Source organism: Protopterus annectens, chromosome 7.part0, assembly GCF_019279795.1.
Source record: "Protopterus annectens isolate FY-2018-M chromosome 7.part0, PAN1.0, whole genome shotgun sequence".
NCBI classification, from domain to species: Eukaryota; Metazoa; Chordata; order Ceratodontiformes; family Protopteridae; genus Protopterus; species Protopterus annectens.
In genome coordinates, this window is record NC_056739.1 from 1,199,095,584 (window position 1) to 1,199,111,365 (window position 15,782).

Genomic DNA, 15,782 nt, shown 5'->3' on the forward strand with positions numbered 1-15,782 from the left:
GTAAATATCTGTGATTTATGAGGACAAAGACTAAAAAATACAAAAATGACATCAGGAACATCTGATAACTCATGAATGGTAAGACGTGTGTGTGTGTGTGTGTGTGTGTGTGTGTGTGTGTGTGTGTGCGTGTGTGCGTGTGCGCGTGTATGCGTGTGTGCGTGTGTTCATGTCTTTGAATGCGTGTATGTGTGAAGGAAGATGAATAGACAGTGCCTGTGCCAACATGATGCATAGGCCACCAGCATTAACTACTGCAGGACTGTGTTGACTTACATTTGCTGTACTTAAAGGTGATTCAGAGATTCATCAAATTAGCTGATAATGATGTCTTTAGTTATTGTGGTTAACATGTTCCTGGATCACAAATCTACTCATCTTGTAAACAGACCCTTTTACTGCAGCTCCTACTGCTACCACTGGAATTCTTTCTGAATTCCTTTGAGCCTCTCACCCCTTTATCCCTATTCCATCCTTCCTTATCTCATCTTGCCACCCCCTCACTTACTGCCTCTCATTCGTCCTTCTTCACTTATATGTTCATAGATAGGTACTAGGCTATCAGCCCTGGGGCCTATAAAAGCCTAGCCAAAAAGGTTCCCTGGCTTTCGCCACCCAAGAAAATTATTTGCCTGTGCCCCTGTCAAGCAGTGCCCCAGAAGTGATCCCCGGGATGAATTTTCTATTTCCCATCCAGTTGTCAAGATTTTTCTTAAAGAGAGCCAATGAGGAGCTTTGCTTGACATGAATAGGTAATTTGTTCCAGAGTAGGGGAAGTCTCTGGGACAGGAATCTATCTCCGCATCTCTCTCACACTTCTTTCTACTCTTCTTTCCTTGGCATGACTTTATCTCCATTTCTCTGTCTTCTCCCCAAAGGTATCCTTTCTTGTCTTCATACCTCTCTGTATAATAATATACTACTATACCTGTAGCATAAGCCATCTCAGTCATTAGGGATACATCTTATCCATAAAGCTCTGCTAAGCATAATTCCATTTTCCATCCATGCTTTGACTTTGTAAATTACTTCTTGAACTAAATGTTGTACCATATTCCTGCATCTGTAAAAATGTATATGTTTTATAGCATACACTTGTATCTCTAAATATATTTTGTTCATTTCTTATGTGATGTATTCACCTGGGCTGTGCCTGCAAGTGGTCCATTGAGATGAGTGCACTACGCTGGTAAACAAATATAAATAAATAAAATAAATAAATAAATATGTAGGCCTCTTATTTTAGATCGATGGACCATTCCCCCACACTGTATAAAGAACTGACAGTCATCAGTGATACCTTTTACCTAATGGCATAAAACCCCTTCAGGATATTAATTTTAAAATAATTAGGATGACAGCTGGAATACTACACATCTGAGCTCAGGAAGGATGTCTGATTGCTAGAAGTGTACTTTTGTTACTAAGTATAGTTCCAGCACTAATTTAATATGACAGCTTTTGGGGAAATATTGAGGAGTTTTATAGGTTCATAGGCTCTTAGGTGTTTACTAGGCTAATGACAACAACTCCCATTTTAAGCCTAGCCATGCATACCAAATCTCTGACAAGTTCTGGTACCCTTGATAAGTATAACCAGGGGCTTGGGAACTGAAACATTTATAGGCAGGGACTTGGGAACTGAAACATTTACAAGCAGGGGCCTGGAGATGAGCTAATTACAGGCTGCCTGTGTCTATTAGAGACATAGCTGCCAACTTATGGATGGATTTCCTGTTCCCCATCCGATTGTCCAAGTTACACTTTGGTTAGGGAGGAACTCTGCTTCACATGCATGGGGACCCTGTTCTAGAGAAGGAGTAATCCCTGAGATACATGCCTGTCTGTCCAGCAGGTCCTATTTATATCACAGGCAAGGTTTAAGTCTTTAGAATGGGTAATTTTGGTGATATTTGTTTTGCATATATACAGGAGGTCCATCAGAGTGGGGTCTGACAATGCCTTGTATGCCAGGCATAGATCTCCCCTCAACAGCCTCTAGGAGACAGAATACAGGGATAGGGTCTTGAGGCGGTCTGCACAGGACATGTTATTTATGCCCTGTATTCATTTAGTAAGAAACCTCTGTGGCTGTTCCAGTTGTTGGATATACCTGGCTAGGTGCATACCAAAGGGGACATTGTACTCAATGGTAGGTCTGATGAATGTTGTATACAGTGGAACAATGACTTCCTTTGACCTAGAGGCCATATCTTTGTTCATGAGTTGCACAACACAGAATGATTTCCTCACTATTATAGACAAGTGATGGTCAAAGGCTATATTACTGTCTATGTGTGTCCCCTGTCCCCAAGTCCCTGACTACTGGGTCAACTCTTAGGGGTGTGTTGTCTATATGATAGTTACCAGGGGTGAATGGTTTCCCAAAGGATATTATTATGCAATTCTTGGCATTCTGTTTTAGTCTATGGCTCTGTCATCAGCTGTTTGTCTGTGTCAACCCTTCCTGGAGAACATTTATGTTGGGGGGTGATTCAATGACAGCTCCTAATTTGCAATCATCTGCAAATTTAGTCAGCCAGAGACCATTGACATTGGCCTTTAGTTCAGAAAAGTGAATGCCAAAAAGGAGTGGGCCAAGGACTGATCCTTGAGGGACTCCTCTTGACTGGCCTCTTTGTAGAGGTGGAATCCCCAGTTCTAACTTCTTGGGTCCTATCTGTTAGCCAGTTGGCTATCCACCAGGTTACATAAGGGTTTGTACATAACCTATAAATTTGTCAACAATGCCAGAGTGGAGGATTGTGTCATATGCCTTGGCCAGGTCAAGGTAGGCAGTGTGAACCATTTTGCTCTCATCCACTTCTTTGGTAACTTTCTCAAAAAAGTCCAGCAGGTTGAGTAGGCATGACCTGCCCTTGATGAAACCAAATTGGGTTGGGTCCAGTGATTGAAGGTTTCCTATGTCATTTCTGATTGTTTCCATGATAATTCTTTCCACAGCTTTGCATATGAAACTAGTGAGACTTATGGGTCTGTAGCTTCCAGGGTCTGTAGATGGCCCAACTTTGTGCAGAGGGATGACCGTTGCTGTTCTCAACTCATACATACATACATACATATATACATGCAAATATTTCAAGCATGGGCATTAATGCCCTTCTAGCTTGCCAGTATACCAAAACACTTATTCCCATAACCAAAACACTTATTCTCATAATAAGTATCCAGGCTGTTCTTAAAAAATATTTAAACTAGTTCTTGCTTTAATGTAATTTGGTAGTCTGTTCCATGCATCAGCTACTCTGGCAGAGAACCAATTAGTACACTTCTCATTCCTATAGAATCTTCTACACAAGTTGTCTGATGATTCTCTAGTACTTTCTGTTAATCCCAAACATTCCCAGAGGTAGTTGTTACTAAATGTCCTATATACCTGAATAAGATCTCCTCTTAAATATCTGTAAGAGACACTGTACAAGTTCAGATATTTTAGTCTTTTATAATAACTTAAAATCTGATGTTGTTAATCTTCATTCATTCCTTACATGTGGGTTCTGAGCCAATCCTCGGTTCTGACTCAGCTGTTTTTCCAAGCCAGTGCCAGCCAGAAACTCTCAAGCTAAGTCTTTCCCATAGTGCCCTTCTCCACATTACCTCAGATCTCTTTTGCTGCGTATGAAACAAGACGTGTGAGACACTTCTCGGCTAAGTAACTAATATGTTTTGAAGTTTATATGTATATATATATATATATATATATATATATCAGTAAATCCCAAAAACCACGGAAACAGTCCACCAGCTAACAAACGGAACACTTAATTCATTGATGCAGAAGAACAAATCCAAAGAAAACGTAAACGCTATTTCAATATATATATATATATATATTTTCAAAGTTTTCATTAGTTGTTTTTTCTTCCTGTCGAACCTTTTTCTTGGTATCATTCCAATTTTTCTCTTTTTACCAGTTTGGTATTCTTTGTATCATTGTTGGTACTTCTTTCTCCTTTTACCCATCTGGGTATTTTTACTTTACCATAGCTGGTATTTACTCTTTCCCATTTTGTATCCAAAAAAAAAAAATTTAAGTTTTTATATTTTTTCCCATTAGTATCTTGTTGCGGTTCTTGTTGTTGTTGTTGAATTGCTCAATATGTCAGAGAAAAAGGAACCGCTGGTTTTAAGAGATGTGGTAAATGTGACAGAAAAATGCCAAATGTGGAGAGCCATGTTGAATGTGTATTTTGTTTGGGGGTGCCTCACCTCTCTGAGAAACCTCCTTGTGACATTTGTAGGGGTTTTAGCTCCCACACGTTCACAGACCGTAAAAATAAACTTATGCTTGCTGGCTTACTGAAATCTCCTTTTGTGGAGGTGATGTCTGAGTCGGAGGCCTCTCCACCTTCCAAAAAAGAATACAAAAAGAGGAGTAAATCTTTACCTTCTTCTCTTCATGAGGCCAAAATATTGGAACTGAGACCTAAGGTGCCTAAGTTATCTCTTAAAGAGTTGTCAGCTCCAAGGTCTAAACAAACTACCTCAGCTCTGACATCAGCTCCAAAAGATACTACTGTATCGGTGCCACCCATCCCTCATTCGGCACTGATCATTCTGACTGTACCAACCACGGCACTGACAACTTCTGTAATGTCTACTTCGGCACCGACTCACCCTTCTGTGCCAACAATAGTCATCCAAGACCTGGTCACCCCCCCCCCCCCGAACTTCATACTGGCCATTCTGGCTTAGCACAGAGTGGTGATACACTTCCTAGGACCAGATACTCCCCCTCGGTGGACCCCTTCTATGATCAACAGTACAGCCCCTTTCTGGAATTTCCTGTGTCACCATTGGGGTTATCCACTTGTTCCTCCAATTGGATGTAGTGGGATTGGTGGACCAGCTGTTAGTGGCCAGAGGCATTCCTACACCAGTTAAATCCTCCCTCCCTTCTTGAGCCGAGGGTTCTGCTCCAAGGACCCCATAATACTTTCCTCCTCTGACCTCCTTGCAGGTTTTGGAAGAACTGTCACAGACTGCAACCCTGGTTCCAGATGCTTCTGCGCCGATGGTAGACCTGATCTCGGTGCTGGAGACTTCTCTTTGGCCTGAGTCTACTCTGGAGCCAGGCCTTCCTCAGGTCTGACACTGGCCTGTCAGCACCATGTACCTGGGTACAGCACCTACCTTCCCTGCGCTGATCTCATTGCCAGTCACCTTGTTAGGCCCATTTCCTCCTGTAGCTCACTCCTTGGCGGCGGATCCTTTGGGGTGGGATGTGACCCTGGTTCTGAGTTTGTCTCTTTCGGTTCCAGGCTCCCATCCCTCCTTGGGGAGTCCTGCCTTCCAAGCAATGGAGAGAGCACTAGCCACCGCAGGATCACAGTTGGATCCACCGGCATCGGAGATACACCCTCATCCTGCCTCTGCACCACAGCTTCCACAACTCACTGCTACTGGACACTGGGCTTGAGAGCCTCAAGAACACCCTTCAGCTAGGTTCCCCCTCTGCGGGTTCCTCCTCTAATGCTCCCCTTGAGGAGGTTCCTTGCAAGAGAAACTGCAAGAGGAAGCACATTGCTTCCCCAGAGGAATCATTGACCAAAGATACAGACTACAATGACAGGGAAGCATCCCCATGTTCACCCCCGATGATGTCTCCTTTGCAGATATCGTGGAGATCCTTAAACAGCGGGGCAGTTGGAAGTCCAGCACCCCTTCCTCCGAGGAGAACGTATTCTTGCAGGCTTTCCGGGCCCGGCCTTCTACCTCCTGGGTGGACCCCCCCGCAGATGAGCTTGTCCAGTTCATTGTGCAGCAGGCATGGAAAACTCCTGATGCAATTGAACCGGTTCCCCATAGGCAAGGTAAGATCCTATCACCTCCTACAGATAATCCCCACTGGTCAAAGGGCCTCCCAGTGGATGCTATGGTTGTGGCGGCAGCTACAAAGAAGGAGCTCACCAAAGAGAGCATTGCTGTCCATCCTCTGAACAGGGAATCTCAGGTGATAGACTTGGGTAGCAGATATTTTCTTCAGTGACCTTTGCTATTCGGTTTATAAACTATTTGGCACATTTGATGTGACTTCAGAGAGACTTGATTATGGAACTCTCAGAAATGCTGGCAGTAGCAGTCTCTGATGAGGTGCGAGACGAAGTCACCTCACAGCTTGATATCCTGGATCCATTTCAAATTCGTCCATGAGGTTGATTTCACACTCATCCAAAGGGGCGGTGAGAGCAACAGATGCTAATGCTGTAGCTAGAAGCCACTCCTGGATGTGGTTATGTGATTTTGCAGACCCCTTCAAGTCTTCCTTCTTTACTGCCCCCATAGAGGCTATATCTCTGCTTGGCCCTAAGGTTAAGGATATGTTAGCCAGGTGTGAGAAGGATGGTAAGACCTTGTCTGCCATGGGTGTCCATTTTTCCACTCCTCAGAGACCCTATTCCAGGAACTAGAGGAGTGGTACACTGTGGTACAATAAATCCCAAGGGCCTTTCCTTGACACATGTGGTGAATTTCCCCCCTGGGGCAGAGGGGGTAATACAAATGGAAGATGCCCCTTCAGAAGCAGAGGGGGTCCACATAACCAGGGGTCCAGGGATTCTTTCTCCGGGCAGCCCTATCAGCACTCCTGAGGAGTGCCCGATTGCTTGCCTCTGGAAGCAGTCGGGGGCTTCTCTCTCTGCACCACTTTGCCTGGCAGGAAATTACTACAGATTCTTGGGTGCATACAGTAATAACCAGAAGATATCACATTCCTTTCAACTCGATGTCAAAGCCGTTAAGGCGCATTCCCAACATTCCACCCAGTCAAAGGGAATTTGCAGCTATAGAAATTCAAAAGCTGCTTCAAAAAAGAGTCATCCAAGCAGTTCCCCCAGACCAGATAGAATCTGGGTTTTACTAAAGACTAGTTTTCATGTCAAAACAAATAGAGGATGGGAGGCCAGTTCTGGACCTCAGCATCCTAAACAAATTTGTCAAGCAAGTAAAGTTCTGGATGGTCATGGTACAGTCTATACTCCCCTTTTTAGGAAAAGACAATTGGATACGCTCTATAGATCTTCAGGATGCATATTACCACATAAAAATGGACAAATGCTCCAGAAGATTTCTGAACTTGTGGCTGGGAGCCATTCATTACCAATTTTGTGCACTGCCCTTTGGCCTCTCTACAGCCCCCAGGGTGTTTACCAAATGCATGGCAGTGGTGACAGCTCACTTGAGACTGCAAGGATTCCGGGTGTTTCCATATCTGGACGATTGGCTTCTTACTGCCACAAACAAGCATCAACTCATCTCGACAACTAGAATTCATAGGACAGAATCTGATACACAGCTTTGTGGAGTTTTCCTTCCCCCTCACAGGCTACAGAGACTCAGACTGCAGCTCCAAGTGATATTGAACCAGATGAAAGTGTCGGCCTGAGCAGTTCTTCAACTCTTATTGTTCATGGCAGCCTCCATTACGATGGTTCGTTTAGCGAGATTACACATGATACTTCTCCAGTGGTTACTGATAACACAGTGGGTTCCCTTGGACCTACCCATGTCTTACCAGATCAGGATAATCAACCAGTGCAAGCAAGATCTCCTGTGGTGGATGCAGCCAGACCAAAAGCTATAGAGCTGTCCTTTCTCCCCTTAACAACCCAGAGCCGCAGTGACCATAGATGCCTCCCTGATTGGGTGGGGGGGCCATTACCAGGGACAGATAGTCCAAGGTACTTGGTCACCCTTGGAGGCCAACTTGCATATCAATGTTCTACAACTGAGGGTAGTGCTTCTTGCGTTGCAAGCATTCCACTCTGTCCTCCCTTCAGGAATGATTGCCATTCAGTCAGACAACATATCCGTAGTCTGGTACATAAAAAATGGGGGCACCCAGATCCTACCCGTTATGTCAAGAAACCATGAGAATCTGGCAGTGGGCACTAGCTTCCAGTCACTTTCTACTAGTAATGAACATGCCCGTGGATTCCAACATGATTGCAGACAAGTTCACTAGCATTCTCCTGCCTCACGAGTGGTCCCTCAATCCAGTAGTGGTGACAGAGATTTTCAATCGCTAGGGCCAGCCTTGCTGTGACCTGTTCGCTTCCTCCACAAATCACAAATGCCTCAGCTACTTTGCACTAATTCCCCCACAGGGGGAGTCCCTGAGGGACGGTCTCCTACACGACTGGCCCGCAGGTCTCCTCTGTGCTTATCCTCCTTTCCCTCTGATCCCACAATTCTTGAAGAAGGCTCTTTGGTTGAGAAGCGGAGTAATCCTCATTGCCCTCTGTTGGCCTCAACAAATTTGGTTCCCCTTCCTATGGCCTCATTTAATTCATCAACCCTGGAGTCTGGATCCAACTCCAGACCTGGTATCACATACACAGGGTCTGATTCACCCAAATATAGTGGGCCTCAAGCTGACAGCTTGGTTTCTCCACTTCCATTGATTGCCAGGCAAAGTAACCTATCCTCTCCTGTCCGTCATATACTTCTGGCTTCTCGTAGACCATCCAGCAGGAGGCTTTACTTTAGTAAATGGAAGCGATTTACTATCTGGTGTCGCAAAAAGGAATTATGTCCTTTTTCGGTACAAGTATCTACAGTCTTAGAATATCTAACCTTCTTGAATCTGCGGCTACAGTCTCTTCAATCCGAGTCCATCTCTCTGCAATATCCAACTACCATAATGGGTTTGATGGCTCCTCTCTAATTTCTCATCGATTATGTAAAATTTTTCTGAAGGGAGTCTTACGTATCAGGCCCCCTTTGAAGCAGCCAGTTGAGCCTTGGGATTTGACCTTGGTCCTCCAATCTATAACCAGTTCCCCATTTGAGCCTGCAGCTGACTGTGATCTGAAATTCCTGTCTTGGAAAACCTTGTTCATGGTAGACATTATGTGAGCTAGATGTATTTCAGAAATACAACCTTTGTGTGTGAATCGTCCATATCTAGTTTTTCATAAAAACAGAGTATCCCTATGGACAAATCCCTCCTTTTTACCAAAAGTGATTTCTGACCTAACTGTTAACCAAATGATAGACCTGCCAGTTTTCTTTCCAAATTTTGCTAATAAAGGGGAGTACACCTTGCATTTACTCGATATCCACAGACAATTGCATTTTTATCTTGATCGGACAAAGTCTGTCAGAAAGTCTGACCAACTTTTCATCTCCTATTCTGGTCCCAAAATGTGAAAATCAGTTTCTAAGGTTACCTTGTCTAAGTGGCTAAGAGATTCCATCACCTATGTATATCATTATAACAAAGTTGCTATTCCTTCTTGGATCAAGGCATATTCCACAAGGTCAGTGTCAACCTCTGTAGCTTTTCATGCAAGAGCTTCCATGGATGACATTTGCGCAACAGCAGCATGGGCCTCTTCTCATACCTTTATCACACATTACAAATTGGACATGGTCTCCAGGGGAAGACCTGCTTTTGATTCAATGGTACTCAGGAACATTCTTCCATAAGGCCTCCCAGGAAACAAGGTAGCTAGGAACTTTGCCTCACATGTAAGGAATGAATGAAGATTAACAACATCAGATAAAGAAGTTATGTCTTGCCATAACATTCCATCTGTGTTGTTCATCTTCATTCATTCATTACAATCCCTCCCACCTTCCCCCACCTAAGACTCTTGAGGTTCACTTATGGTCCTTAATTCTGATAAGGAAGTTGCTCAGGGAAAGCCTCTGGTTTCTCTTTATAATCTGTCCTGTCTTCTAGGCAAACTCAATCTGAGGTAATGTGGAGAAGGGACTCTGGGAAAGGCTGGCAGGAGCTTGGAAAAAAGGCCGAGTTGGAACTGAGGATCAGCTCCGAACCCACATGTAATGAATGAATGACGATGAACAACACAGATGGAACATTATGGTAAGACATAACTTCTTTTTTCACATCTATGGATACCCTTGATATATTTCCATTGTACTCTTTCTAGTTTACTCGTGCTTGTTTTCTTATAGGGTTTCCATATTGTTATTCCATGCTCAAGTTTGGGTCTAATGTAACTAACAAACAATGACTTCATCATTTTTGATTTCCTAGACTTTGTAAATCTTTTTATACAACCTATAGTTCTATAACTATCATTAACCAAATGGTTGATATGATTAGAAAAACTCATAGCTGAATCTACCCATATACCCAGGTCCTTAAATGAGTCTACAGTTTCAATCACTGTGTGCTGTATTAAATACTCACCTTTCAATTTATGCCTACCAAATCTCATATGCTTAGTTTTCCGTGTATTTATCAGCATATTATTCTTCTGTGCCCAAATGGTCAATTTAGTCAAGTTATTTTGCAGACATGCCTTATCTGTAACACATGTAATCAGTTTACCCAATTTCAGCTCATCTGCATATAGACTGTAGAACACCTCAGATGAAAAAGTTAGGTCTGAAAGATACAATCTAAACAAGTAAGGGCCTGGGACAGACCCCTGCGGGACACCCTGACTGTAACCAAGGATTTCACCTGTCCAGTTGCTGCATGATACTTGCCATGTCCTATTTGTAAGCCATGCAGCTATCTATCTTATCAAGAGTGCATTCATACCTAGTTGTACTAATTAATTGATCAGTGTTATGTGTATGACCCTGTCAAATGCTGAAGTTAAACCTATATAAATTACATCACAGCACAATTTTCATTCATAGCTGTTATTATATTGTCATAGAACATCATGTTACAGGTGGTAATAGAGCTGTTTTCAACATATGCATGCTGATATGTGGTTTCAAGTCCCAACATATCCAGTTCTGACAATAACCTATCCAGTATTACCTTTTCCATTATTTTTCCACAACATGAAAGTAGTCTTAAGGGTCTATATGACTCTGGGTTTGTCCTACTCCCCTTTCCCTTAAAAACAGGTTTAATAAGCGCATGTCCCCAATCTTGAGGAATCTCCCCATATTTATATGACCCAGTGAATAACAGATATAATGGTACTGTAAGTTCTTGCTGAGTGTTCTCAGGTCGTTGTTACTAATTCCATCTCCTCCTTGTGCTTTGTTTGGATCCAGGTTGTGCAGTTCTTTTTCAATATAATCTAATTTGATTCTAGTATCTGGGGTTTCCTGGATGTCACTAGGACAACTTACCACCCCTTTTGTGGAGCCAAAGTGTTTTGCATTATAAGATTTTGTAAATATATCTATAATCTGTTGTGTCTGAAAATAAATTTTAGAATCTGCACAGAGTTTATCAATTTGTGTGTCTTTACTCCTTCAACATCTTATGTATCTATAAAAAGGTTTCCTATTATGCTTAGTATCTTTATATACATTTTCTTCAAATTTATCTTGATCTTGTCCCTCACTATGCTTAATCTGTTTGTCCAGCTTGTTTATTTCAGTTTTTAAAGTTGTAGTTTGACCTCTCTTCTATTTCTTATATTTTTTTGTCTCTCACCTTAATCAGATATCTTGTTCTTTTGGAAATGTATTCCCCTGATGTTGTATGACTAGATCCTGATGTTAAACATTTTTTTTTTTTATTTTTTTGCACTCAAACACTTTCTCTTTCAAAACTTTCCACATTCCATTTGCAGTTTTTCCACTGAACACAGCTCTCTCCAGTTAGTTTTACATAGTGACTGTTTTGCTTCCATGTAATCTGTAATTCACCTTCTGTGCATTAGTTTAGATTTCAGTTTGGCAGAATTATCTAGCAACAAATTAACCTTTATAACTCCATGATCACTGCACATCAGTGGTGGTAAAACTTGACTTGAAGTTACAGTAATTTCTTTGGGAACACAAACAATGTCTAGTATGTTCCATCCTGATAGGTTTTTTGCAATCTGAAGCAATTGTTGTTCCTGAATATACACTGTGAATAAGGCACAAAGCCTGTTTGCAGGCTACAGTTAAATAGCAATTCTAGACTGCCTAATAAATCATGTTTCATGCTATTTAGAAGGCATCTTGTGATATTGTCTGGGCCCATTGATGCAGTGTTTTTGGCCTTAGAGAGAGCATTAAGGACCTGTTTCCTAGTGATAGCGGGGTGAGTTATACTTGACGGTATAACCTGAGGGAAGGTTGATAGGGAGAGAGGAGTAAACTTGGAGCTCAGTTTGTCAGTCAGTAGGTTTGTTATATCTTCTGGCTCAATATAGGTGGCTCCATTTATAATGGGCTTAGCACACAATTGTGTATTGCCCTTGAGGTTAAGGACATATCTAAAGAATGCCTTCTGGTTGTCCTTGGCATGGGAGGCCAAATTTATCTCAGATTTGTCTTTGGCAGACTTTATTTGTCCTCTGAGCTGTTTGTTTAGTTTGATGAGAGTGGTTTGATCCTACTGGGTGCTGCACCTCCTAATTTTTGCCCTGATTTTCTTCCTAATGCTATACAGCCTGTTGATTTTATGATTCCACCAGTGTGGCTTGTTTTTTGAGTTAGTTCTGTACTTCTTCCTGGTGGGAACAATTGCTTCTATTCAGCTGTTAACATGCTTGTATAGGGTTTCTGTGAACAGTTCTGTGTAGGCAGCAGTCTTCTCAGGTTTTACGGGTGCTTGAAGCTTTGCCAGGTTATCACTTAATAGTAGGAAGTTAACCTTAGTGTAGTTCCTGAATATTCCAGGGTTAGCTGGGATTCCAGGTTTTTGTTTTTACTTCAAAAGAAGACCATTTTGTGGTCTGACCTTACCAGAGAAGACATTGCACTAGGGAGTGTGCAGCACTTTCCCATATTAGTGAGGACCATATCCAGTATAGTTGTACCCTTTGTTGGTGTATTGACAGTGTGGTCCTGGGTGTTTGTGTTTACAAAATTCAGAAATATTTGTGCGTGTATGTTTGGTGTCATATATGATTCCCAGTTAATAGTGGAGTAATTAAAGTTGCCCATAAATATGGTATTGGGTTGGATGTTGAGTGTTAATAAGTTTAAATACATGGTATGGGTTTCCTGGGTCATAGAGGGGGAACATATAACTTGCAAGGAAATTGTATGGTATTTTCCCTATGGTGATTTGAACATGAAGCTCAGGTGCGTCATCCTGTTCGAGCAGCCTTGAGGTATATTTATTTTTGATGTAAACTGAGACACCTTCACCTTTAGTCCCTGCCTGTGAAGTAGCTGGCCTAAATTTGTGGAAGGCATTGTAACCTTGCACTGTTGGTATGCTCTCTGTGGCTTTAAACTATGTCTTTAGCTAGTGGCACACACATTTAGTGGGTAATTCTCCCCATGTAGATTTCATTAAAATGTGGTTTTGCAGATGTTTGCATGGGGTAAATCCCAAAAAGTGTAGAAGAATTTGATTATTTTTTTCTGGACCTTCTGGAGTATTCACTAATTATAAATGAATAAAGGCTGTTGAGATGGCAGTGATGGTGTCATCTTTTTAAGGTGTAATAAATGAATAAAACAAGGTTCCTTCAAGCCAATTGTCTTTCCTGTCCTGTCCTTTGCCTAGTTTGTCTAAACTGGTCTACGTCTATGTTTTGTTTTTAGGTGTAAGAAGCTCCAGTCTGCTTTCCTGTGTGAATCTGAATATGCATTTGCTGCTGTTTGTTATCATGTTCATTTTATTCATGTTTGTGTTGTTTCCAGGTTTTTCCGACTGTTGCAGACACAGGCTGCCATATAACAATGTCACAGGAAATACCGTTTGTTTCAATGCCCATATTCAAAGCTGGAAAGACTGCTGTGAAGTATTGTCTTGTCCTAGTCAATAGTATAGAGCCATAAGAAAAAAATAAGTTACTTTCATTAAGTGCTTTTGGAAGAGTGGACACTAAAATATTTGCAAAGCTATTTAATTTGATAAAATAGATCATTTTAATCCAAATGAAGCATAATTATGTATCATTTCATTTCTAATTATTATAATAGGAAAGCTAAGGAATCTGATATTGAGTATGGTACCTATCTGAAAGACATTAACACAAGACTGAATTTCTGTACTATTTCACAAGAAATGTTGTAAAACAGATTTGTCTGTGATAAATTTATGTGATGCCATTTAGTGAAGATAGCCGGCTGCAAAACTAGATGTAAATTTTGGAAAAACATTTGAAATGGCTTAAGTTAGACTCCAAGTGATTTGCCAAAAGCTGCTGCAGAAGACTTTTGGATTTACACAAGTATGTAAATGATACTTCTAGCAGAAATGCAGAGATAAATCTGATACCCAGATGCTATTTGGAAAAGAAACAAAGTATGTTTAAAGAATGTTATATATGTGGTGGAAAGGAGCAACAACATGAATTCAAATGTAACAATGAAAAATGTAATCATTCTGAGTTGTCTTGTCCTAATGTTAAACACTGCACGGAGAATAATATAGATTTCAGATGTAAACTACTGACAAAGTTGCAAAAACAAACCCAAATTAAAATGTTGAAAGTAAACAGCACTGCCCTAAAAGTAATCTAGGCCATATATATGACAGAGACAATATGAGAGAATGGGTTAATTGCATAGTCGGGAATCCTGGCCATCTCAAAATTACCTGCTGCCATTAAAAGGAAGTGACAAAACTTATTTGAGGTAGACTGAGGTCACTGTGTCACTGTCATGTATAATACAAATGATATAATATTACGGAAAAACGTAAAAGTATCGGGACTTTCAGAATGAAGGACTGCTTTAAAAACATATAAATTACATGGGGTAGATATCTTAGTGTCTACCCATCTTATAGCTGTTCTTGAGCGTTACTACCAGTTGCAGAACAAATTTGCAGGACAACTGGATATAAGGCAGAATATTGCAATAACTTATCTGACACATGGAGAATGTCTTACATGTTTTGCAAAAACATGTTAGTGCACTGTTTCAAAGTTATCTATATGGATAACATTGTACTTCCCATTACTTTCAAACCAAGGTAAGTCTCATATGCTTTAAAACAAATTAACAAGCAAAATTAAACTTTCTTGCATGGAAAGAACTGATTAGACCTGTGAAGTTTATACAGTAGACTATGCCTGTTCTCCGACATGAAACGGGATGTCTATTGTTAAGATCTGTGGTAACTACAGCTTTAATCATGTCTAAAATAATCCCTGCCTAAGATGGGAAACCTATTTTTATTTGTTTACTTTTTTAACCAGGTAAGTGATTAATTTTGTTAGCTTAGTAAGTGAACTGGCCAAAAGACCCTTTTTAGCCAGGACTCATGCTTAAGGCAGTTGTAATTATAAACTGATGTATGTTCATAATTTTAGCTCTACATTTGGAGCAGTCAAGTGTATTGGCAGACGTAACCATATTTTGACAGCAATATTTACATGTTTATAGACAGCAGATGTATGGTAAAACATCCGTTTTAATATCATACAGTTAGCAAGTTGTAGATCATTGTGTATATAGTGTACCTAGTCATCCACTGTAGCTAGATAGCACGTGCATATAAGTTACTGAGCATGTGCAAGATCATTGCCATTTTATACAGTCAGCCAGAGTGAATGCAGTCCCGAATGGAGATGCACGTGCGAGTGTGTTTGAAGTAATGAGCCAGTCATTTAACTTAAGTACATGTTCCAGTAACAGCTCCTGATGTGTTTATGTACAATAAACAACTTGAACCCATCAAAGTGACTCTGTGTCTCATTTGAATACAAGAGACATATGACATAGTGTCAGAATGGGATCCGAAATTGAAGCAACTCGCAAACCATGAGACACGCAGTTAAGTTAAAAGTGGAGAAGTATGCAGGAGCCAACTCGCAAACAGGTCAGTGATTACTCAAAGGTACTTAAACTTGTTTAAATGATTTTTCAGTCACTGAATAAGTGGCAAAGCATTCAAAATGTTCGAAATAATTACCAAGATAAAC

At 41.1% G+C, this 15,782-nt stretch overlaps 1 long non-coding RNA gene across 1 annotated transcript in view; it reads left to right on the forward strand.

Annotated features, from left to right (window-relative positions):
* LOC122806962 overlaps nt 1-15,534 on the forward strand; it is a 621,739-nt gene extending 606,205 nt beyond the window's left edge. The window contains exon 4 of the long non-coding RNA XR_006365571.1: nt 13,552-15,534. This is a non-coding gene — a long non-coding RNA (uncharacterized LOC122806962). The remainder of the gene's footprint in view (nt 1-13,551) is intronic.
* Nucleotides 15,535-15,782: the final 248 nt, after the last annotated feature.